Raw genomic sequence first — 26,893 nt, 5'->3', positions numbered from 1 at the left:
ATGTCCTTTAGGAGGGTCTCTGACATCAATGGTCTTGAAATTTCTAACAGGTTCTCTTCTTCAGAAGGTGTTCATTTTGACACATGGAAGAGAACAAAGACTATGTCAGAATCAGTTTTTTACCCTTTCTTGCACAATTGTAGGAAATTGTGTGTGGTTAATTGTATGAAAGAATAGGACATTAAAATAGCTAGTCAGAGCAGATGGCCCTGATCAATTACTCCTATCATATGTCAAACCACACAAGCCAGTTTCCACTGCTACTTTAGCTAGATGGATTTGCACGATTATGAGCGAAGCAGTTCTAGATCTCTCTAGATTCAGTCTTCTGGGCAGGGCATTCCCTCCGCGAAACTGTTAAAGCAGCTGACTGGTCTAATGCTAGTACCATTGCTAAGTTTTATTTAAGACAGTTGAGCATCTTCGTAACACAGCCTTGAATGAATTTAAACGAGCATAAAGGTAGCCTTCGGCCTTGTAATGAAATGACGATCCTCCAATTACTATAAAGACAACGGAGGCTAACATTATCCCACTCTACTCTCCCGAGGACTTTGGGTTATAATATTTCATGTTGTGTATATACTATTTAGTATTCATTTTGATATATATTAAATGTTTACACTCATTACGCATTATGCTTAGGTCAGTATTATTTCTTCTGCCTTCTTCACTCCTTCCAGTACTTTACTGTGAGAATTCTCTCTTTATAGATCCTAATGCATAAAAGTCTACATTCACCAAGTAAGAAGCGATTTACCACTTGCATCGCGCAGCTAAAAGAGGATGAAGCAGCACTGCACATGATACTTATAGAGCTTGTTTAACCATTAAATTACTTTGTGATGTATTCAATGCTGTTTACAGGGCTGCATGTTGGGCAGCAATTAAAAGTATATGCATAATGTTAGCCTCCGTTGTCTTTAATTAAATCAAGATTCTCTGCATAGTAATTGGAGAATCGTCATTTCTTTATGCAATATCTGTGATGCGTCGGTTCTGTGAGTGATGTGGCAATTCCGAGGTGCGGCGGTTCTGAATGTGTGCACCAAATGTCTCCACGATGTATAGGCGATGTGTCCATCTTCTCCACACAGTGGTGGCGATGCATCAGTTCTGAAGCTGCTGTTTCGGAGGTGATGTGGCGGTGCCAAGTGCGATGCATAGATCTGGTTCCCGCAATGGCAGGGATGTTACAGTTCCAATTGGTGCAACAACGTTGATGGGCAGGTTTTGGCAGATGCAGCACTTTAAATTCACGTCCAAGGCCCAGGAATTGATTGGCACTACTTGGCAGAACAAGACTCACAGCAGATAGAGTCCAGGTGCTGTTTGCAGGTTGAAGTGAACTCTTTGATATCTCTGAGACTTTAGAAAACAGGAAGCAAGCAAACAATCCCTTAGAGATACTTAGGTCCTGGGATTTAGAAATGTAGGTCCAGTACTTCTCACTCCCATGTAAGAGGGTAGCAGGGAGCAAGCCAACAAAACAAAGCAGTTGAGCACAGTAGCAGTCCCTCCAGCAGCCCAGCAATCCTTCTTCCTAATAGAAAGTCTTCTGTTTCAGAAGTGTTCTGAGTTGGTAGTGTCAGAGGTCCAGTACTTCTACCCAGTTAAGCCTTTCAAGTGGGGGAGACACCCACCCCAGACGTGTATTGGGAAACAGGCAGAAGGCACCAAATGGTTACAGTAGGAAAAGGCCAACTTTCTAAGAGTAAAAAGAACAAATGACAGACTGAATGCTCCACAAACCAAACATTCACCCCCAGTGACAGATCCGAGTTAAATCCATCCTTTTTTCTTCTCAGCATGCCATTCTAGTTTGGACCCAGCCATCATTTGTTCTTTTTGGATTTGTTGCCCTAAGTGGGAAGTGTATGTCCAGATATGTGCTCGTGCCCGTGGATTCAAGCAAGGCTGGCTGATGAAGGGTGATACCCTGAAACCAGTACCAGGATGCTTGTTTTCAGTCCAGGGAAGACCTGGCCTGATAGTCTACATGGGGAGCAGGGTCTAGATTGATTTGCATATGGCTGGGTCTCAAATGGGGTGGCATATTTAGGAAACAATATTTTTAAAAACTACAGATTTACCCACATATGTGACTGGGGGGGGGAATGCTTGGTTTGTACAGCATTCCATTAATCATCTGCTGTTTTGCATTTGTTGAGGTAAGTGGAAAGGGTATGCCCGGACGTGGGTCCTGTGCTCACCGTGCCACTGGATTCACACTAGCCTAGCTGATATGGGATGATACCATGAAACCTATTCCAGGATGCTTGTTCGGGCTGGACTGTTCCCATGGAGTGCAGACTCACAGATTTGCATATGGCTGGGTTCAAACTGGGGTGTTGTGGTGAGCAAGCAAACAATGGATTTAACTTGTATATCTGTGACTGGTGGTGAATGTTTGGTTTGTTCAGCATTCCGTCCATCATCTATTCTTTTGGCATTTGTCGCCCTAAGTGGGCAGGGTATATCCAGACGTGGGACTTGTACTCAACCTGCTACTGAATTCAATTTAGCCTGGTTGCTGAGGGGTGATATCCCAAAATCAGTCCCAGGATATTTGTTTCGGCTCCAGGGAGGACCTGGCCTGGCAGTTCAGGCTGCACTGTTCCCATGGGGATCAGGGTCAAGACTGATTTGCAGATGGCTGCGTCCAAACTGGGGTGCCGTGGTGAGCAAAATAACAATGGTTTTAACTCGGATCTGTGACTGGGGTGAGTGTTTGACTTGTTCAGCGATCCATACATCATCTGTTTTTTGCATTTGTCGCCCTAAGTAGGAAGGATATGCTCAGACATGGGTCCTGTGCTCACTGTACCACTGGATTCAAGCTAGCTGGGGTGATACCCTGAAACCGATAACAGGATGCTTGTTTCTGGTCCAGGGAAAACCTGGCCAGGTAGTTCAGGCTGGCCCTTTCCCACGGGGAGCAGGGTCAAGAATGATTTCCAAATGGCTGGGTCTGAACCAGGTTGGAGTGGTAAACACAAAATGATGAATTTAACCAAGATCTAGGACTGTGCTTGAATGTTTGATTTGTTCAGCATTCCCTCCATCTGTTCTTTTTGAAACTTTGTAAAAGGGGCATTTTCAGAATTACACTTTAAAATCCAACCTCATAAGTTGCGGTTTAAAATTGTGATGCCAGAAACACCCCATTTAGGGCTCCCTTTCCTTCCCAATTGGAAATTACGGTTGTAAAATGTAGTAGGGTCATAACTTTTTCTGCCAAACAGGCTTGTTGCTCACACTGCTCACGTTGCTAGTGATCCAGGTCGGGAAGCTCTCAAAAATCCAGCAGAGAATCGCCGCGACTTTTCGAACGCCGGTTCCCGCCACTCCTTTGCTGCCCCGTGGCTCCTGTGCTAACTGCACCTGCCACAACAGCTATGTCGGCCACGTTTTCGACTCGCTGGGAAATCAAGGAACAGGAGCTGCTCAGGAGGTATGCTGCAACAAGTGGGCAAGTGGGCGAAGTGGGGCGAGGCGCTGCAGGGAGCAGAGAAGCTGGGCAGGAGGGCATCCTTATTGCATTGGCCACCTGTGGCACCGCTGAAGACACTGAAGACGCCCCCAGTGAGCCGGCAGTCTGCCGTTAACCATAGCCCCAACCGCAACCCCACCCATCCTTATTTATTGGCTAGCCTCATCTGACCGAGCGGGGTCGAATTCTTTAACGGTCTCCGGATCTCAGGTATCCCTGGCTCACCACTTTTGCAAGTGACAGGATTATCTCCAAAAGCTGCGAGTGTGAGAGTGGTTCTCAGCTCCCGCTGAGAGTGAGCCCCAAGGTGATCGCAGGGGAAGCCTGGCTAGGATCAGGTGCGGCTTGCTGTCTGCCAGAGGGCTCCCACTCACTCCACCATGCAGTTGATGAACACAAGGGATCACAGTTTCTAATCTGGATTAGAAGAAACAATCAAGAAATAACTCTTTAAAAACTCCCCAAGGAGGAAATAACCACACTTCACCACCTCCTTATCTACTATGGTTGGACCAGAGATATGCTTTACAATAGTAAAAGACAGTCAGTTTTGAGGCTAACTTAGGTCTAACTTAGTTCTATCATGCTGCCATACAAGGACTCCTAAACTAAACAAAACCAGGTGATTTTCGCACTAAAACAGTATGGTTTATAAAAAAAAGTTACGGTCCCGCACAGTACATATGAAAAAGGTGGGCACGGCCCAAGCATCAATAAAAAGCATATTCAAAGTGGCTCACATTGGAGCAAAAACAGGGAAAACCGCAATTACAAATTTCTTCACAATTACTCCGAAAACCAGGGATTTATCAGCTCCAATTGAGCAGGGAGGCCTCCAAGAATCAATTATCACTATAGATAAAGCAGCCATCGGATGGAGAACTCAATGACTTACACGGACCAATATAAGATAGTAGCTCACAAAAGTAAACAGATGGCAGACCTTACAAAAGTTTTAGAGTCTACGGCGCCTTTGGAGTCTGTGGAATTTACGACAGTGGGAGAGCATTTCCCTCAAAGCATCGTAAGAGAACCGCTGGAGGAACCTCCACAAATTCCAGCTACCGACTTCACTCTCCCGGATATAGACCATTTGCCACCTCTCCATCCGAACTATATAGAATCTTTAAAAGATCCACTACACTTGCTCACCAGCACACCGAGTAATCTTATTGATGCCGTGCAAAGCCTCTAACAATCTTCTGAATTCACATCATTCATTAAGCGACAATCTCCGAATAGGCGAGACCCCATTTCAAGCACCATCTTGTCTCTGCAGAGAATCATGGAATCTATTATCACGTTTAGAAAAGAACATGGAAAATACAGACCAGATATTTGAAAGTCAAACAGGCATACTGCAATACCTCATGGACAAAAAGAAGAAAAAACAATCCACTCAAGAAGCCCAAATCCTACTCACAACCTCAGACACAGACAAGGGCAGAGAAGATAAGTGTCTCTATATTCCCCCAGTGCTTAGTAATTATTCTATTAAAAAAAGCAGAGGCTCTCCATCTAAACAGAAAACGAAGGGGGCTATTATGATGTAGGACGGATCGCCACCGGCCGCATGGCGGTGGCGATCCGCCCTACATCATACCCCACCCCCCACCCATTTCCCCCCGCCATATTAGTATGGCAGGGGGACCCCAGTGGATGGAAAGACCGTCCGCTGGTTTTCCGCCGGTCGACCAGGCGGAAAAGGGACTGGATATGGTGGCGTGTCTGCTAGACACCGCCATCCATATTAGCATGGGCAGCTGTGCAGGGCTTTCCATGGCGGAAACCCAGCCATGGAAAGCCAAGCGGAATTTGCTTTCGGGGGCCTGTCGCGGGCCCCAGGGTATGGGGGTGCACATGGGGGATACCTATGGTACCCCCCTACATTGTCACGGACATGCCTGTCACCTTGTGCATGACAATGCACAAAGTGCATTCCCAGCATTTAGCACCGCCCACCACAATGTATATATTAGAGTAGTGGATCCAGGGCAGGCTTCATACTTTCTTTCTGGCACTTGATGTTGACGCGTTGCATGTTCGGGAGAGAGAGCTCAATTTGTTCAGGATCCCAATCGATTTCTTCTTTATGTAGAATCACAAGGCCTCCTTTTGCACTGCCTCTACTTGTGGCCTCTGCTGCAGTGACAACACAAAGTAATCTTTGAGAGAAAGGGGCCAGGGACTGCTTCTGTCTCATATAGCAGCAATTAATGGCGTCACTCTAAACGGAATGGTAGAAGGAGATATCCCGACCGCATTCACTAGAATTGGTACTTGTAGATCATCTATTTTAGATTTTATAATTTTCAGTATAGATCTTTTCACGAATCTTCAATCATTAATCATTCAGTACACACACGAAAGTGATCATGCATATCTGACTATGGGAATTGAAATTTTAACACAGTCTACTTCCCCATGGTCTTTATGTGCCTTAAACGGTCGGGCAGATGTAAACCAAAAGTCAGGGAGGATTCATTGGAATTCCAAAGCAATCAATAAAAAGAATACTGCAATTTCTTCCTTTTTGCCAGCCCTTATAAGAGAAGGTGATCCCATAACCAGATACGAAGATATCGTAAATCAGTCATGGCTACCCTTCAGGCAAATATAACTAGTCAAAATAAAAGGCCAAATCCATCAAAACAGAAAGCAAACAGAAAATCTGTCAGTACACTTAACTAATTTAACCAGAATGCAACTTCAATCTTTCTGTGCCACACGACAAAGAAATAAGAAAGAGGAAAAAACTTTTCCAATGAAAAAAAAGAGCAAGAAAAGCAAGAACAAAAAGATAGAAACTGGGTCGATATTCAAACTGCAGCAAAAAGCAGAAACAAGGCATTCTGGGGCATTGGAATAAGGAAATCAATCCAAGCGTCACCAGTCTCATCATCGGAATGGGAAAAACACATCCTTAAATTATATAAATCTAACATTCAAAACAAAGTCTCATCCGGCCAGTGTCTCTATCGAAAGGGCCAATCAGATCAGGACATGTTCGCCATATCGTCTAGACAGAGGTTCACTGACAAAATATCAAAGTATAAAATAGAGATGTTAAAAATAGCGATTAAAAAAATATAGAATGCAAAAATATTGACTCCCTATACGTAAACAGGTATGTACAAAAATATCGATCTGAAAAATATAGTTGTACAAAATATCTCTATATATATCTATATATAGATATTATCCGCAAATATGATTACGCAGCACTCCTTTTGGCTTCAAAAGGTCTTTATTCAGATGCAAGCTGGTGATAGCCGTAATTGTAGTTGGACCAAGAATCCACACAGAAGCACTGATCTTGATAGGTCATCCGACCTCGGAATCTGATCTAGTTTGTGTTATACAACACATGTAGTGCGCGTATTAGACTCGCACATCCCTTAGTGCTGGTAAAATATGATGATCTTTGCAATCTCGCTCCCTAACTTGGCAGGACAAAACGGATCAATAAAGCTTATTGTAGACTGAAACTACATGAAAAACTCTTACCCAGAATGAATTGTAATGAATAGCAGTATGCATACGTATAAAAACAGAAAACTGACAAAGGACTTCTTGTTTAAACTACCGTGATCAAGAACAGAGTTCGAAACGCGTAGGAGATTTGCATCTGAATAAAGACCTTTTGAAGCCAAAAGGAGTGCTGCGTAATCATATTTGCAAATAATACATAGCGAGACACTGTCCTGGTCTCACTGCAGGCACCAACTGTTAAGGCGCTCCTCTCGTATGGGACATTGTGCGTTTTAATATATAAAAAATAATTAAATATAAAATGTAATTTAAGCACAACAAAGTAGATTTAATATACATAATAAATTGAATTTTAAAAAGTTACACAATTTAAATATATACTTTAAAACTATTCATTTTAATTTATTGTACAATTTAAAAATTATATATATTCACTGAAAAAACCATAGGTTTCACACATGTTATAGTTAGCTGGACATTATACTGATAAAAAAACCAATGAAATTCCCCCGTTATAGTTAGTGCAGGCAACTATAACTCACGCGACCGCAATCCTCTGCTGATGCGAATACTGTATTTAGACAATTATTTGCCCAGGTCTTCTTCCATTAAATTTTAGCTATACATATATTACAAATATTTTTTTTTCATAAAGACACATATGTCATCAGCAGAGGATTGCGGTCGCGTGAGTTATAGTTGCCTGCACTAACTATAACGGGGGAATTTCATTGGTTTTTTATCAGTAAAATGTCCAGCTAACTATAACATGTGTGAAACCTATGGTTTTTTCAGTGAATTTGCAAGGTTTTTTAAATGCTAATTCCTAACTATAACGTGTGTGAAACCTATGGTTTTTTCAGTGAATTTGTACGTTTTTTTAAATGCTAAGTTACTTTACGCCATTCGTGGCGTGCGCGCCCACTTAACGCAGTTCGCTCCGTGCGCGCACGGTGCGCGCCCACTTTACGCTTGATGGGCCATGTACGCACTATGCGCTTTGCGCACCGTGCGCACATGGAGGACGTATTATGCGCTTCGTTGTGAAAGTAAATCTTTTAGATTACCATAACTGTTTATATATATGCCATGCACAAATGGTGCGCTTCGGGCACCATTTGCACACGGGGTGGTGAGATTGTGGATATTTTTTTTCCGTAAGCGTAATCGGCGATTTTTCAAAAAAAATTAAAATTGATTTTTTGGCCTTGGTGGTTCTTTGGGGACACCTTCATCAAGGCTAGGTGGTTAGGAGCTGTCTAAACAGCCCCTTTACATGTTTTCTCCATTGTTATTCGTCCACCCCTCAGAGTGCGAGAGAGAAAATGACGGACGCAGCTTCCTGGTTTCGACCGATTCGAATGTTTACTAAGATCTAACAGCCAGTCAGAATCGTGCTCGCACACGGCACCGTACGCGTACGGTAAGCTTACGGTAAGCTTACGGAGCGCTGCCACAGATATATATATTGATACAAATGCAATTTTCTCAGGATCTACTGAACAGATTTACACCAAACCTACAAAAGGCACTTCCTTGACCTGTAGACTACCTGTCTGCCAAATTTCAAGTAACTCTGTTCAGCCGTTCGGGCTGTAGCTGTGTCTAAAGGTCCTATGGAAAAATGCATGGGAAAACGTGTTTTGGGACCCCCCTTTTTTCTCAGCCCCCGCTTGACGAATCCCCCCCGAGACTTTCAGGGTAGGAGCGGAGCGTAGCGCCCCACCTATTTTGAAAATTTCGCGAGGATTCGTCGACCGGTGCCAAAGTTATTCCAAATAGAATGTTGCGGTTTTCCTATGGAAAGAGGGTCCTAACTATAACTACCTACTGGCGACCGCCAGTAGGTAATATATCTATATCCAGACTAAAGCTGCACCAAAATTGAGGCACCACACATGTGCGTCTTTTCAACCTTTTAATTTCAGCAAGTTGCAGGGAAATCAGGCTCACCGTCACAGCGTAAATCACCAAACATGTTTCGGGCTACCTTAGCCCTTGCTCACTGGTATTCTTCGGGAGGCACAGCACAAGGTTTCCCGCCGCATTTGCAGCATTTAAAGTATAGTCCCGCCCAGTGGGCGTGCCTCGCAATGGCATGCTGGTCTCAGTAGTTTTAGGCTGATTGACATCACTCATGGATATGCGGCGGGAAACCTTGTGCTGTGCCTCCCGAAGAATACCAGTGAGCAAGGGCTAAGGTAGCCCGAAACATGTTTGGTGATTTACGCTGTGATGGTGAGCCTGATTTCCCAGCAACTTGCCGAAATTAAAAGGTTGAAAAGACGCACATGTGTGGTGCCTCAATTTTGGTGCAGCTTTCGTCTGGAAATATTAGCGGCCTTGCCCAGGTCGCGAGACACCCCGCTGCGGACGAGCAGCTCCAGTGCGCTGTGATTTTATCGGCGCACAACGGAATGGCGTGACCATTTTTGGCGAGACTACGAGCAGGGACCCAGACTTGACATTTACAGTTACCCATTTGGGGTTTAAGAGACATTTGGGAGACACAGCGATATCCATGAGTGATGTCAATCAGCCTAAAACTACTGAGACCAGCATGCCGTTGCGAGGCACGCCCACTGGGCGGGACTATACTTTAAATGCTGCAAATACGGCGGGAAACCTTGTGCTGTGCCTCCCGAAGAATACCAGTGAGCAAGGGCTAAGGTAGCCCGAAACATGTTTGGTGATTTACGCTGTGATGGTGAGCATGATTTCCCTGCAACTTGGCGAAATTAAAAGGTTGAAAAGACGCACATGTGTGGTGCCTCAATTTTGGTGCAGCTTTCGTCTGGATATATATATATATACACACACACACACACACACCAGTAACAACATTATTTATAAAAAAAAAACACATTATAAATTTAAACATTAAAACTATTTAAAAATCTTTAATCTTAAATGTCCCACTCCAGTGAATGCAACAGCAGGAAAAGTGTTGGATAACGGATGGGTTAAAAAATAACTATTCCAACTCCAGTGAGTGTAACAGTGGGGTGGTGTTGGATAGTGAAGGTCAAAATTACTATTCCTACTCCAGAGAGTACAACAATAGGGAAAGTGTTGGATAGCGGAGAGGTAAAAATTGCTATCCCACTCCAGTGAGAGCAACAGTAAGGAAAGTGTTGAATTGCGGACAGGTAAGAATGAATATCCTCACACCAGTCAGTTAAAAATAAAATACAAACAATATATTACCAAAAATATTTGAAAAACAAAATAAATAAAACACATACAAGTAGGTTAAAAATAAAATACAAATATATTTATTAAAAAGGTCTAAAAAAAAAAATATATGAATGTTAAATACATATGACAAATACCTACAAATATATTAAATCAAAAAAATAATTCTCAAACAAATAATGTTTAGCATAGTAATGTTTTAGTAAAAAAAAAAAAACAGGGGCAGCTCCTCCTTTAGGGCAGAGGAGCGCCGCCCACTGCTTTCTCGTAGTGCGAAAATCAGAAAATAAAGTGGTATTTTAAATACCATTTTATTTTCTGCTTCTCGCGCGGTGTGAAAACAGAGGCAGGGGTATGCCTGGTTGGGGCGGGCGAGTGGGCGGGTTGGGGAGGAGTGGCTTGCACCACTCTGAGTACCCTGACTGTTTGGTTGACCCTGGGGCCGACCAAAGCAGTCATGCGCACTCTACATTTTCTCTATGTAGACTGCATGCAGCCTACATAGAGAAAAGGGCCTCCCAACAGGTGCCCGGCTAGGCGCTGTCCGGGACTGCCATTGGGAGGGAGTATGCCCGTTCCGGAACAGGAACCCCAGTGCAGGAGCAGAGGCAGCGCGGGGACCCTTTATTTTATCTTTAACCCCCTCCCTCCCCCCCGGTAACTCCAGCGTGACACTCTCTCCCCCACCCACGAGTATTGCGAGCCGCAACTGTTGTGTACAAAATCTGCACACACCCTGGGCACAGATTTTGTCTGGTGAAACGCTGTGAAAAGTGTGTGCGAGAAAAATGTGCAAGATGCCAGGTTTTGCAGGCTTTGAACTATCAAATTTGTTAGTTACCGCTTGTTACACAGTTCGACAGGCAGAACTATGGATGGGTAAGTAATGTCTCACCGAGGAAAACTTGAACACTGCAATATCGCTACACGTTATTTCACCGAATTAGAGAATGAACATCCCTCAAGAATGTCCCATTAATATTGTCTGGATATTGGCCAGGGGTTTGTGTGCAATGATTAATGCTGCTGCCCTGCACGTTTGGTTTGTGCTCCGTCTCTGGACGCATCTGTTTCACAGTTGGAATTTGGAAAGGCAGGAAGATTGAAAACTTTAGAATGGACCATTTTTGAAGCCTTTTTCTTTTGCAACGTTCGAAACAATCTTAATGTATACCTGAATGAATAGAAAATATGACAGGTTATTAGCCATAGGAGTGCCTCTTTAGTGATGTCTGGCACAAGGCACTCAGACGGGAAGCTACAGTTTATCAGTTAAAACCATAAAGTGCCAGTCCAATAAACTAATATGCATCTAACAGGGGTTATTTGGCCCAACGGGCACAGTGCTGAAACGTGACATTCCTGCAAGTTACCTTATACTAATTCTGGCAGTATAAACAATGTAAAGAAACGTATGTAGCAATGTGTGATCTTAAACTTAGTTGGAAAGGGAAAACCAGTTTTTATTGTTGGTATGATACTTTAGTAGAGTAATCCTGTCAGACAACCCCATGAACACTTCCAGCGATACAGAAACATAGCCTTACACTGGAGGATGATGTCATCAAAAAAGTACATTTATGGGCTCTATTACTGTCTTTTTCACAGAGAAAAAGATATTCAAAATTCATAAAAGAGAGAAAATTAACTGTTGTTTACATTATAGAAGGTAAAATGAATGTGTTGTATGTCTTTTGACCATCCTTAAAAGGTTAATTTGCCTTACATACCATGGTTAAAAAGCAATGCACCTGGTTTGTATTTTTAATGCTGATGAGCAACACATTCTCTTCTGGGACCGCCTGTGCTCCCTACAAACCACAGGGGTCCAAGAAAAATCAACATACTATAAATTACACTGTGCATAATCTGGTCATACGAGCTGTTCACAGGCACAGTCTGTAGTAGAGTTCCCAAGAGTAGCAGCAGGCAGAGATTGGAGACCTTCAACGAGTACTTGTCCCCTCACAGCGCAAACTCGACCCGAAAGTATTGGAGCACTTGACATGAGCGCCAGCTACATTACAGACAGACACATTCACTTTTTCTAGGAACCAGGAGATTAAGTGATTTGCCCAGAATCACAGGATGATGAGCCAATGTAAACCCCCAAAGTCAACATACCAGTTTAACTAAACCACAGTCAACTAGTACCCTGGAACCGTATAAGGGTTCTCAGATTCTGAAGTATGACCCTAGAAATGGTACTAAGCGCTATAAAAATGCAAATTGTAGAACAGGCAAAACAGTGGGCAAACATCCTTAATACCTAGGGCCGCATCTCCTCCCACTACATATGGGGATTCATTTTTTTTTAAAGTTTAGAAAGCTTTATTGAAATTGATAAATATAGTAAAACATAACAGACATATGTCAATAAATGGAAAAAAGAGGATAATTAATAGATGCAAATCATTCCCAAAAGAGGGAAATAGAAACTATACAAAGGAAAAAATGCCTTTTAAAGTTTTCAAAAGGTAATGGGAAAAAAAGAGAAAAAGAGAGGAGGGGAAGGTATGAAATGCATATTCAATAATAAATTCTTCTATAAACAGTTAAAACTAGAAAAGTATTAAAAATAACATTGGGTACTTTAAAAAGGGAGAAGGGTAATTCAGGGCATATGTCTGAAACGGAAATGGGTTAAAGGTGACCATAACAAATCCTTTTTGATTAATAAAAGGTACGGAGGTGGCATAGGAACGATTAAGTCTATGGTGATGGCAAAGCAGGTTCCACCAAGCAGGATACGAAATGTTTTATGTATCCTTCCAGTTGGTGGTGATAGTCTGAAAAGAAATGGCTAGATAGAGGTCAATAAAATTACGTACATAACATTGAACATCCCATAAAGGTGAAGAACCACCCAAAAATATATGTAAAATCTGAAAAGGAAAATTTGTGGATAAGAAGTCGTTTAGTTTTGACCATATACTAGACCATAATGATTTAACCATCGTGCAATGAAAAAACATATGGAGAAAGTCACTATTCTCACGAGAGCAAGACCAGCATTTTTTGGACTCTAGTAACCTGAATTTGAGCAGATCGGAGGGAGTGAAAAAAAGTCTGTTATAGAAAAAATATAGAGTTTGTGTGGTGCTGGCAGATCGAGAAGAGGTGTGTATTTTGGACCAGATAGAAGCCCAAGTCTGAAATGAAAACTCCTGGGCTAGATCTTTCTCCCATAGAAGTTCGAATTTAGACTTAGATCTTTCTACAAAAGGACGGGAAAGTAATTTGAAAATGATAGCAGCTTTGAGTGTGTTAGAAAAGTTAAGTGGAGGGGGGAGAAGTCTGAGCAGGGGTAGTAGGAGAGCAACTTTGAGAAAGGAGTTAGAGAGGCCTTCAGTAAGGGATAATGAAGAGAATGTGTGTTGGAAATGCCAAACGAGTCATGAATATCTAAGAAATCCCTCGGGGAAACAATAAATGGTCATAAGTGATAATACCTTTATCAATCCATGTCTTCAAAAAAAGCACTCTATTGTTGATCTTTAAGAATTTATTGTACCAGATTGGAGACTGGGAGAAAAAAATCTTCAGAGGACAGATGGAAACGAAATAAGGAGAGCTATAACCTTGGAATGATTAAATATGGGAGTGGAAAAACGTTTCGGGGGTTGAGACAAGCGAATAGCTGTGAAAAATAAGGGTAAAAAGTTACGGGTGTTCTAATGTACTCCAACACGTTAAGGGAGAAAGAGAGGAGTTTGCTAAAAAGGGCCATATTTGTGAGTGATAGCAGTTGATATTAGGAAAATTGACTACACCGAATTCTTTGGGTTGCTGTAGGTGAGAGGGAAATCCTAGCTTTGCGCTTATTCCATAAAAATGTTGTTAGAGAACGGTTAATGGTGCTAAAAAAGGAAAGCGGAAGGGAAACTGGGAACATTGAAAAATAAAAATTAATAGGTAGACACATCATTTTAAGTGGCTAGTCTCCCTCAACAGGATAAGAAAAGAGGGGACCAACCCTCAATCAGGACGGAGAGTTTAAATATTTACGCATGGTTGATTTTAATAATTTCCCTGATAGTATTGGCATAGAGGACTCCTAAACATTTGATACATCTGGGATTCCATTCAAAGCCTGAACCATGAAACATATGAGGAAGACAGAATTTGTTTAAAGGTAAAACTTCAGTCTTATCAATATTCAATTTGTAACCAGAGACTAGGGAGTATTCTTGTAATAAAGAGAAGGTAAAGAAGTGGACGGATTAGAGATGTAGAGTAAAATATAATCTGTCTAAGAAGTAATCTTAATGTCAATGTTCTGAAATTGGAAGCCTGTGTAGAACAGCGAGCGCCTGATTTTTTCTAAGAAGGGTTCTAACGCAAGAATAAAAAGAAGTGGGGAAAGGGGACATCCTTGCCTGGTGCCTCTAAGGAGAGGAAAATATTTAGATTGGCAGCCATTTATCCAAATAGAAGTAGAGGGAGCTGAGTATAATAATTAAATATATCGAATAATAGGGGGGACTAAAACCATGCCATCTCAATGCACCAAACATAAAATCCCAGCTTACCCTATCAAACGCTTTCTCAGCATCCAGTGTGATGGCAGCCACTGGCAAATCTATTTTAGAAGCAAAGTGAATAATGTTGAGGAAAGTTCTTGAATTGTTGGTGATCGATCTACCTTTGACAAACCCAGATTGATAAATATTGATGACGTCAGGGATAATTTTATTAATGCGGAGGGCGAGTAGTTTAGCAAAGATTTTGCAATCAGTGTTGATTAGAGAAATGGGCCTGTAGTTATTGCAAAAGGAGGGATCTTTGTCCTTTTGGGAATTAAGTACAACATTGCCTGAGTGAAGGATCCCTTAGACTCCACTTTGCTAAGAAAATGATTGATCAGTGAGAATAAATGGGGTATTAAAAGTTTTTTTAAAGTGAAGGAAAAATCAAACAGTGAAGCCATCCGGGCCAGGTGTTTTATCTTTGGGTAAGAGATTAATAGTGTTAATGATTTCAATTTCTAGGATAGGAACATCAAGGGATGCAAGATTATCAGGGTTTTAGGGATGGTTTGAAAGAAGAAAAAAAAAAAAGTCAATTTGTGCAGAGGAGGGGGGTAGACTCTGGAGTATAAAGGGAAGTGTAATATTGGACAAAACAATCAAGAATTTTTTCATCTGTGGTGTGCCTAACTCCCGAGTTGTCGGTGATAGCTACTATTTTGGAATTCTGTTTTTTGATTTTAAGGTAGTTGGCGAGAGATTTGCCCGCTTTATTCAGTCCACCACACATTTTTGCATTAAATTTAAGGAGATTACTACATGCGGATTCCCAGGAGTGTTTGTTATATTGCATTTTTGCTTTGATATGAGAAGATAGGGTATCAATAGAATTATTGATGTTCGAGTGTTTTGATTTGTTTGAGGAAGAGGGAAGATTCTAGAACAGCCTTCTTCCGAGATACGAAATCAATAATGACACCTCTAGCGGTGGCCTTGAAGGCATCCTAAATAAAATGAAATGGAGAAGTAGAGGGAAGATTGTTGCGAAAGAATTACTCAATAAAAAGCGTAAATTGCTCAATAAACTGGGAATCTAAGAAGAGAATTATTAAAGAGCAGCGACGAGATGTAGGGGAAGGTGAAAGGAAATCCATATCTAAAATGACAGGGGTGTGGTCTGAGAGAAGGATAGAGCCCATTTCTGAGTTGGATATAAATTGTAGGGCATATTGAGTGAGAAAATTGTAGTCAATACGGGAATGAGATCTATGAATGGGGGAAAAAAGGAAAATTCCAAAGTGTCGGGATGAGAAGTTCTCCATGTATCTATTAGACGTCTAGAAGTAACGGCTTTATGAAAAGTTTTCTGCAACTTATTGGGAACATATTTGGCATGTGATTTCTGATCAAGAAAGGGGTCCATGAGTGGATTACAATCTCCGCCCACAATCAAGTCATCTACAGCATGCGAGGAAAGAAGAGTGGAAAAATCATTCCAAAAATTTAGCTCAATGCCAGTTGGACCATAAATATTGCAAAAGGAGAGTTGGATATTATTAACAATAGTATTTATAAACAACCATCTACCATTATTATCATGAAACTCATTTTGTACCTGAACATTTAGAGACTTATGAAACAAAATAACACCATTTTTTTATTCATTGCCGGAGAGCAAAACACATCTCCTACCCATTGTTTACGCAGTGAAGACAAATCTTGCAATTTAAGGTGTGTTTCTTGAAGCAATGTAATATGACATTTCAATCGCGCTAGATGAGATAAAACACCCTGCTTTTGACAGGATTGCGAATACCTTTAACATTCCATGAGATAACACGAAAACCAGGCATCAATAAAATTTAAGTAATGATAAGCAAGAAAATGAAAGCAAGTCAAGAGAAAGGAGAGGAAGAGGATATAAATACCATGAGAGGGAAATAACATAGGACATAAGAAAGAAGAAAAATAGTGCGATTAAGTACCATAAGCAGAAGTTGCAAAAATAAAGATATCGATGATAAAAAGAGTAGGACGATAATTGAAGGGGAGAGGGATATAAAGAAAAAGGAAGGGGAAGGAAAGAGAAAGAAGAGGGGAACACAGTCGCCCTGAAAGATCGGAAAGAAGAGATGAGATTAACCCAAATGGCTTTAGCCATGTTGATCAAAAAAACAAACAAGCATTTGCAATACAATAGGTCTCGCATTACTGAAAGCTTGAGGTATTGGCGTTGCATTATAATTTGCAATGCCAATAGCTAAAACTTTTATTAATGTAAGACCTATTGCATTGCAAATGCTTGTTTTTTTAGATGCTTCCCCTGCTTCCTCACACATCCTCCCCCTACCTCCTGCTTCCTTCCCCCCGCCCGCTCCTACCCTCCTACCACCAATCTGTGCCTGCTACTGCTGACTTTATCTTGTATGCCAAGGCTAATAAGAAGCTAGTGAACCACAGTATCAAATGTCTCTGGCATATGTAGGAGTATAAGAGCATTAATATGACTGTTGCCAGCATGCATGCACTGATCATCCATTACTGCCAGCACAGACATTCTATGCGGCAATGGGGGCAGAAGCCAGCTTGGGAATCGTCCAATATTTGATTGGATTATAGAAAGTGACACAATTGCTTGGTTTTAACTATCTCTAGGATTTTTGCAGCAGTTGTTAGCAGACTGATTGGTCAATTGAAGGTAATATCTCATCAAGTTCTGTCTTTTATCAGAAGGGTAATAACAGTGCCAATGTTAAAAGTTTCAGGAACAGTGCCTTGAGAAAGTGAAGAATCAACAATATTGACTAATGTTGCAGCAACATACACAGTAAATAAAGAAATGTGACAGGGATAGGGTGAAGCAGTGAACCAAAACAGTGGGCTAAGAGGTACGACATTATCCAGGTCAAGTAATGAGAATTTAGTCCACAATGTATTTATTGGTTCAGGAAGAATTCCAATAGAATTGTCTGTAACAAAGGATCTAGCTATGAAAGAGCAGAGGCTCTCAAATGTTGGTTGAAATACATGGTCAGTTGATCGCACAAAGCTTAAGAACACAGTCATTTAAGGAGTTGACCATGGAAGAAAGTTCATTCACTGCTTAAAATCTCCATTTGGTTGTAACTTGCATTAAGGATACATGCTGTGAGAAAAAAAAGAAAAGTTTGTATTTTTGATGGACCATTTACGTTTATACAGCGATTATAATTTTTCAATGATTGCTCACATAGGCGTCGCGACGGTCATTCTGCATGCTTCAATTTTTTTTTAGAGTTCTTTCAATTCGTTTTGAATGAGGGAAACAATTTGGGTTTGGTTTTCATGTTTTGCCTTGCTGGAAGGCAGTTCATCATCAATAGTGGCGAGCATGGCGTAGTATAAAGCATTATTAATAGATTGATCTGAGATACTAGGAAGAGAACGCAGACAATAAATCAAGTTGAGAACGTATGCTATTAACCCCCTCAGCGCGGCGCGGATTACTGCGCTGTGCTAAAGGGTTCGTGCGCGGGCGGGGCCATGACAGAGCAGTTCCGCCATCCGCACAGCGTAACCGATGCACATGACGGAACCGCTCCATCATGCGCATCGAAAGGGTTAAGAGACATTTTACTCGATTCATATATCTTAGCGTCACAGTGACGCATGTTAGGTTTAGAACCGTGACATAATAGCTAGGGGAGAGGATGTGGTCCGTCGGCTACGCTGCCGACTTTAGTGCAGGAAACCAGGGTTCGAGCCTCGAGGTCGCGTCCACATCCTGTGACTCTGGGCAAATCACTTAATCTCCCCGTGCCTGAATTTGTAATGTAAATACGGTGCTCACGTACAGCGCTCCAATACCTTCGGGTCGAGTTCGCGCTATTTAAAAGATGCAAAAAAAAAAAATGCATAATTTTTCAAAACGTATCCATCATTCTGCTATTTGTTAACCGACAGAGCCTTTTAGAAGGTGCAGTTGAACATAGAGAAACTAGTCTTCTAGCCACTCTCTGGATAAATATAGACTTAAAAATCCCAAAGCTCTCGGTGCATCTTTCACATGAGTAAGTGGGTTGCGTGAGACAGCGAAAGCAGACAGATTCCCTATCATTAGTGTGCGTCCCAACCTCACAATCATGTGGATTGAGGACTACACGTTTTGTTTATAGTCTTTTAAGTGACATGCCTACACGAACTGATATCTGCAGAGACATTTGTTTTTTATTGCTATTAGGAAAGAGAAGGGAAAATCAGCTTCCTTTTCAAAGGCAATCCCCATAGGAGACTTGCAATTGAAAATGACCTTCTCTTCTGAATTTCAAGAACAATTGCGAGGAAATTTAAGAGGCTGCTCAAGTGGAAGAAAAACAAGCGGCCGCGAAAGTGATCGCGATCAAACATCAAAGTGGCCGCGAAAGTGAAAGTAATCGCGCAAAAGCACGGCCCGCGCACATGCACTGTAGCTCTAGGTGGGCCTGGTTCCACTTTTTGGAGCCCTCTCAATAAGTCTCGCCAGACCAGTGCATTCCAGTTAGAACAAATGGGAGAGTGCGATTCATGTGAAACATACCCAGCACAATCATAAAACATATTTTTGTTACACCGAACATGCTGGCAAGAGCTGTCACCACAGCATTATTGTTTTGTGTTTCAGAGGGTTACTCCTGCCATGATAACACAGAAAAAGGCAACGTAATCAGAAAGAAAGCAAACGAGAAGCATGTGATTCCCTCCCAAGTTGCCTATTCCTTAATGTTAAAGCAGTGGACTTTGCATTTTGGTGCTTTTTGTTCACAAATGCACAGAAATTACAGTTTGGGAAAGGCCGGTTTTTCGGGACGAAAAAGAGACATTTTCACCTACAGTCATTGTTCTGAAACTGGGCTTGAATCTGCACTTCCTTTCTCAGTCCTTAAAAAAAAAAAAAAAAACGTTCTTAAAATCGATGGGTATGCTATGCCTGTTAATGCCTAAGGATTAAAGTGGTGTTCAATGTCCACATGGAGAGTTTCAATAGTAAAGATACTCAAATCAGATAATCTATTGAGAAATAACTGAAAAACAGAACTTAAAAAACATTAATTATGCGCCTTGACAGGCCTAAACCAACAAGCATTGGCATAGGCAATAGGTCTCGACTTTGGGACCTTATAAGTATTTAGTTATACAGCACAATATCATTGGTACAACAGCATCAACTGTTGCATGGCTAAACACTTATAAGGTCCCAAAGGCGAGACTTATTGGCTATGCCAATGCTTGTATTAGTTGTGTAAAGCAGATGGTTTAGCCTTTGAACATTTATGGCCTTTCTTATTCATGCCTCAGTACATTTCTTTGCACTTTATAGTCATTATCAGATTGATTTTTTCAACATAACCTATTTGGTCATTGTGATCAAATTCTTAATGTTGTAATAAACATCGCACACTAAAAGTAAAGTTAATGTACAAGGGCTAAGCTATATTTACTACTAAACAGGCAGTCACAAGTACAGTTACCTTGCAGACAACAGGGTCATGATTTGAATGGCGCAGCAGATGTAGTATCACAGGTCCCAAAAGTTGTCAGAACGCCTCTAAACACGTAATATTGCTATGTTTTACTACTATAAAAGAAGTTACATGGCAGATAAAAGGGGCTTGATCTGAATGGTGCAGCAGGTGGAGTCGCACCGGGGACAAAAGCTCTAAGGACCCCGATAAACGCAGAATACTGCTATATATTACTACTAAACAGACAGTCACAAGTGCAGTTATCTAGCAAGTACTATTGCCATGATTTTAATGGTGCTGCACGTGCAGTGAACCAAGGTTGTCAGAACTCCTAGAAAAACATATTGCTATTACATCAATTTATTCTATCATTTCCCTCTTTCATTTTTCAAAATGTTGCTATTACTTACCCTCACTAGTAATAGAGCAATATATTGCCTTTTGTGCATAAACAAGCCATAACACTTAAACAGATTTTCTGTAACTTATATTTTACAACTACTCAGCAAGCTACAGCGTACAACAAAAAACAGCTTTTTATTAATCACACAGGTGAAAACCATTGCTCGTTACGATTACCTTGGATAACACTAATCACCAGCTCTTCTAAAACAATTACTTTTCTACCAGTCCCACTTGACTGATACTCTTGAAACTTGTAGGGACACAAATCCCACCTGTTATCAACATCTTACCATGCTGCACCCCGTTCCCATCACTGGAATGGGTACGACTTTTATACCAAACATCCCACTCGCGCCCATTCAAAAGCAACCCACATTCAGCAAAAAATGCACGAAAACAGACCAAATCGCAGCCAATCCATGCCACCTCCAATATGCACGAAACAAACATGCCCTAAACCCTAAACTCCAGGAACCCTAGTCCACACCAACCTTATGCTTAGTACATCTGGCCCTTGATATTAAAAAAATACCTTGCAGCATCTTTTTTGCAGAAATGTTTTAAAGTAGATTTAGAATTCCAGACAATTCGAATTTTGAACACTTTGATTACCACAAGTGTATTTATTTTGATAACAGTTCAGTGGGTTGGTACCTCCGAGCTGGGCATCTTCTTGCAAGCAAGTCCTACACGCAGTCCTGCCTACTTTCTACATTTCTTAAATATAATTTGCTAGCAATTCCCTTTTTGTTTCGATGTGTTATTTTTGCTGAGCAGCCGATTGTTTCCTTTACCAAAATGAAAATATTTGAGTGTAAATAGAGTACTACCTAAGCATGGCTTAAAACATCCATATTTCAGCGTACGAAATCGAAAACCTATATTGTATTCCCTCAGCAAACACAACAGAAATCAAAATAAACACCAGATGTGTACATTTATCTTAATTCTTAGAGGTCGGGAGTTGATATTGTTTAGGAAAAAATGATGATGTTTAATTTTCTAATGGTTAAAACCTGTGTTGTCGGTGGATAGAATATTATATTTAGTTGCAGAAAAATGTGATCCATCAGTGTTTGGAGATAAGGGAGAATTATTACGATTAATGAAATCCAAATCCTTCTAGGTTTTCAAGATGTTCCGGTGTGCATGCTTGAACATATATTTTTTTTTAACTCATCAGTTAAACGATATTTGCTGAGAACACTTGAATGCTACCATAGGTTAACTAGGTATCTCTTGCCAGAACTAAAGCACAAATAAAACACAATGTAAGTGTTCACCCGCTATGCAAGCATACTTTTGTTTAATAGGGTCGAGTTTATATAATCGTACGGTACAAATAAGCAACTCTCGAGTCAGTGCTTTTGGATTCCATGTTCAGGTTCTCGATTCTCAAAAGAGGATCTGCTAACTGTGCACGCCTGCAATATAAGTTATGAACTTGGAGCTGCTGCACTTTATTTATTCAGCTTCAGTGTCGGTTCTGTGGCATGGGTCGAGACATTCTGTATTGTACCTTTTATATAGCACTTACTACACTTATATGGGGCGCTAAAGTGCCTGTTTACTTGGGTACAATGCAACACCGTGCGGGGTGGGTGGTTTGTGTATTCTGTTTTTGAGCCTATTTGGTAAACATTTTTGTCTAGTGCCTGACAGGTCCTCTTAACTGCTTGCGGGTGATGGAAAAAGTGAGAGATAAAGCATACACTATAGTGACTCGACGACTCTCATAGGTAGGGGTGGGCGGAATTTGCGAAAGCGACTTTCGCAAATTATCGCAAAAATGTTTAAAATCTCCGCAGACACGCGAAAATATCGCGAAGATGCGGAAGTTTTTTTCCCGCCCGTTCGCGGTATTTTCTGCGTGTTCGCGGCTCGCCAACTTACCCATGCGGATGCTTGCGGGCGCGGCCATCTTGTTTTCACTCTTCTCGCGGTGCATGATCGCGAGAAGAAAGGCGTGATCGCGCGACGCATGATGTTACTGCGGGCGCGAACTGTCGCGAGACAGCGCAAATGGCTACCAACAATCCAATATCTTGTGGAGAACGCGACCGGATCGGGAAAACTTGTCGGCGAACGCGGGGATTCAGGTAAGGCGATCGCGCGCGAGCAAGAACCAAATTATCGCTAAACTGCGGAAATTTTGACATTTTCACGCTCTCCGCGGAACGCGAAAATGTCAAATTATTGCAATTTCTGCGAGCGGAACGGAAATTTACCCCAGGCCTTCTCATAGGACCTTTTAACGTACCTATGCGCACCATACGTATCCCGATGCACTCTTAATCAGGCATAGGGTTAGTCTGAGGGTGGAGGGGGCAGGGAGCTGTATGGTGACTATACTTAAAACTGCATCACACCATCCTGCGGGGCAGCGGTCTCTAAGGCATGTGAAGTAGTTCATCCAAGGGGTGCGCCTTCTTGTAATCCAGCTAGTCATTAGAGCAGCCTCAGCTCCTCGGCGGCTCCAATCCATGCAAGAGCCTCCTTGGTGGACTCACTACATGATGTGCAGTTACGTATCGAATCTGCTGCCTCTGGGCAGCCAGAACCACTGGAGTATGCAGCACACACAGCAAGCATCAGGAGGCACTGTGTGGCACTCTCCTGGCCCAGGCTAGCCCACGACCCCGGCTCCAAGTTAGCAGAGCGGGAAGGTTGCGGTCACCATCTTGCCGCAGTGGCCTTGTCAATTCTTGAGCCCCTGTGAGCGCTGCGACGCTCCAGCAGTGGGTCACCTCGTGTGCGGCAGCAGCAATACCCCCTTCCAGGACCTTGCTAGCATCTGCAGGGCCACTAATGTCGGTGGGCCCAGTCGGAGCATAGAGACCTGCTCAAAAGAACATCTTGACTCCTCCCCCCACTTTTCAATATTTAGTTACTGGAGTTTTGTAGTCATAAGCGTTGATTGTATAGGCTACTTACGTGGGCACAGAGATGAGAAAACTAAACGGGGGAGTAAGCACATGAATAATCCAGAATCCAATTTGCTCTCAACCGGTCCCACATGCCCTTCCTTACCTGAGATGCCAGAATCAATCGTTTTCCTGCTTGCAGATGTAGGCGCACACAGTCTGTTAAATAGAAAAGCGAAGCCGCGCCACTACCTCTTTTAAAATACCATTGCACCCAAACGGTTTTCCGTTGGTGCTTGCAGAGCAATGAAGTCACTTCCGGCGCTACAGGACGTGCGTAGAGCTTGTGCAAGTCTTCCTGTGAGTTTTGGTACCTGCGTAAAGGTGAGTGGGAAGCAGAGAGTGAACATGTGGAAAGTGAAACAATTGGCCAATTTCTAATTGTGTAAAACTCAATTAATACGGAGGTTATGCCAAAGACGGGCACACTCTACCAGAGGATGTGGTCCTTCGGCTAGACTTCTGGGCAAATCACTTAATCTCCAGGTGCCTGAATGTGTAACGTAACCTGTGACATGTAAAGCGCTCCAGTACTTCGGGTCGAGTTCCCGCTATATAAATCTGCAACAACAACAAAAAATCACCGTATCTTGCTGTAAGGGCTCCTTTCTGATCTGGGACGCCCCTTCAATAACAGGCGTCACTGGCAGGTCCACCTGAGGTTCCTTGTTGTGTTTAGTTATTATCTCGTGACGTCACTATTTAGAGGAATGGGAGCATTGCCTTACTGAGGCGGTGGGGGAGAGGCAGGATATTACATACGGAAAAGGGGGAAATGAATGGGACATCACCTCGAGGCACACATTTTTATAGACTCCGTGAAGAGGAAGTAACACGAACAGGCATGATGTCAGTCAGTAAGCTACCTTAGTGGACTTGGCTTTAGCTGTGGATAGCTGTTTGTAAAGTGCAGATCCCAACAAAGCAAACTCCGAACGTTTTTTTCTGCCGAGGATGAACAAACAGTACCACTTACTTACCTGGCTAATAATGTAAGTTTTAAAATTACTTTTGTTGGCAGTCATAGTATAGGTGACAACATAAAGAGTAAAGTAAAACACGTTACTACTTCTTAGTGTTGGGCTTGTGGACTGGGCACATCTCTGATCATATCACCAGCAGTGAGAGCGATCAGCTGGGTTCACTGCTCGAACAAAGCATGCATTGAAAACGGGTTACTGCGAAGTGTGCCATGAAAGACTTCTGGACACCGTAATTAATACGTACACATTTCTGCACACTTCTTAATGTGAATTGGAGGCAGAGTGGTGGACTGTGCACATATTTCACACGTTCTATCAATACTGCTCACTTGGGCTCTCTGAGAACTTCTCTATAAGCATCACTGAAAAAGTGAACATAAACAACGGTTCTTCTCTTACTGCCACCAGACAAGACACTGAGGAAAGCTTCGTACACCAGCTCATTATAGAAAACAACAAGCATTTACAATGCAATAGGTCTTGCAATGACATTGTTTTCAGCTATTGGCATTGTAAATGTTATTGTCTTTTTCCCCTTCGTGAAGCAGTAATCAAATGGTGTAATGCAAAATGGCAATAGCTCACTTTGTTGTAAATTTGAAATCTATTGCATTTGTACTAGTGAGTTTTGTATTGTAAATGTACTGGCTTTTATTAATGTTTTTTTATAACAATAATCTAATGCATTACAAATTTTAATACTCACGCATTTTGGAATAAGGACTCTGAGTGGATATTACATATACCCATGTATTGTTACTATAATTGCAGTTACAGGTATGAGACCACTATCACTGCAGATATAGGTGTGATATTACTATCACTGCAGCACAAGGAAACACACACATCAATGCAGAACGCATCATTTCCTTGTAAATCTGCCCCAAAGTCTTTAAGCATCATAGACAGGTCATCACAGAACAACAACCAAAGCCCACATATATGGAACACGAGCAGCCCATCTAGATCACCAAATGCCCAGGTCAACTTTTTAAAGTTCGTTGCATTCCTTAGATTACCTAAATGCTTTCTTTTTGGCATCTATATTGCCTCCAATTAGTTTTTCTGCTAAAAGCCTAGCGAGTTAAAGACTTTCTTTCTAAGTATGGCTACACCCAAAAAACAGAAACCAAAGAGGAAACGCTCCTTTTTTAGAAAGGTCTGATTCACCAGAGAAAAAAATTAATACTAGATGGAAATCCAAAATTACAAATCCTACACAAATATATCGCAATGTTGTCCTGTAGTGTCAACCTGACTAAATTTGTAACTAGAATTCTGTTTTTTCAAACTGTGGCCCGGTGATAAATTTTGGCTATTGGCCAAAACAAAAACAAAACAAAACACACATCTGAGGTTGCCCTGCGAACAGCATATTAACCATCACATTTGATCCATGTTTCTTCCTGTATCAAGCACCTTTATTGTCATATCCGGAATAAAGATGGTTCTATTATGTTATATTATCAACATGAAGCATATAATAGGCAATTACTATACAATGCTTCGGCTAAGATGTGTGAGTTTATTGCAGAGTGCAGACCTGGCATGTATGGGCACGCTCGGAAATGCTCTTAATAACCAAATCATCAGAATGCCCCCCGCAAGCACAAAGGACCATGGACAGGGTATATGGCTATGACTCTAAATTACTCCCTGCGTTACGTGTACTAAGATGCGGGATTTGCCTAAACTGCATACGTGCACCACTGTGTCAGACCCACGTCTAGAGAAAAGTGGGCTGTGCAATGTGGTTCCCGGACACCGATGCCTCTCTCGCAATCAATGAGACTGAAGGTGTTAAACTGGGTTTAACAGAACAACCGCCTTAGTACAGTTTCTGACCCTATCAAAACTAGTGTTTAATATAAATTCATGAGGACACTACTCGAAGGGCAGCCCAAGTCCCTATCAATGTGCACGCAGGAACCTTCTTCGGGTAGGCGCCTAGGCTCCTGATAGGTGCTGTAAAACTCCCCATCTAGCAGCCTCGGGAACTTACCATCTGGTCGAACCTCAAACTCAAGGAACTTGTGACCGAACTTTTGCTTATGGCCCACGTAATATCGCAGGTAGAGTCGCTCCCCATAGCCACCACTCTCAGGCTCGCAAGTGGAGCAGCCCCGCTGGCAAAGCATGCACGGGCAGCAAAGGGGGCAGTATACTGACGTCAGAGTGTCTATCGTCAGCACATAAAGAAGGCCAACAAGCCTTAGAAAAACGTTCGAAAATAGGCAAACGGACAGAGTGACCACGATAGGATAGAAAACAATTCTTGACACATTTCTGACGTAAAATTAGGTAAATGTGTTTTTTAAAACAGTAACGTGAACGCATCGTGGTGGTATATGCGCATGCGTCTAAAACAAGTTACGTGTGCTCGAAGGCGGGGGGGTGGGGGTCGAGGAGAGGTTCCCTGAGCGGACGTGTGCTCCGAGGTGGGCGGAGGGCG

The 26,893-nt window shown here is 42.0% G+C and overlaps 1 pseudogene; it reads right to left on the bottom strand.

Moving 5' to 3' along the window:
• LOC146802158 (uncharacterized) overlaps positions 1–26,530 on the bottom strand; it is a 55,032-nt pseudogene extending 28,502 nt beyond the window's left edge.
• Positions 26,531–26,893: the final 363 nt, after the last annotated feature.

This window comes from Triturus cristatus, chromosome 8 (assembly GCF_964204655.1).
Source record: "Triturus cristatus chromosome 8, aTriCri1.1, whole genome shotgun sequence".
Classification (NCBI taxonomy): domain Eukaryota; kingdom Metazoa; phylum Chordata; class Amphibia; order Caudata; family Salamandridae; genus Triturus; species Triturus cristatus.
This window is presented reverse-complemented; position numbering and strand designations above follow the sequence as displayed.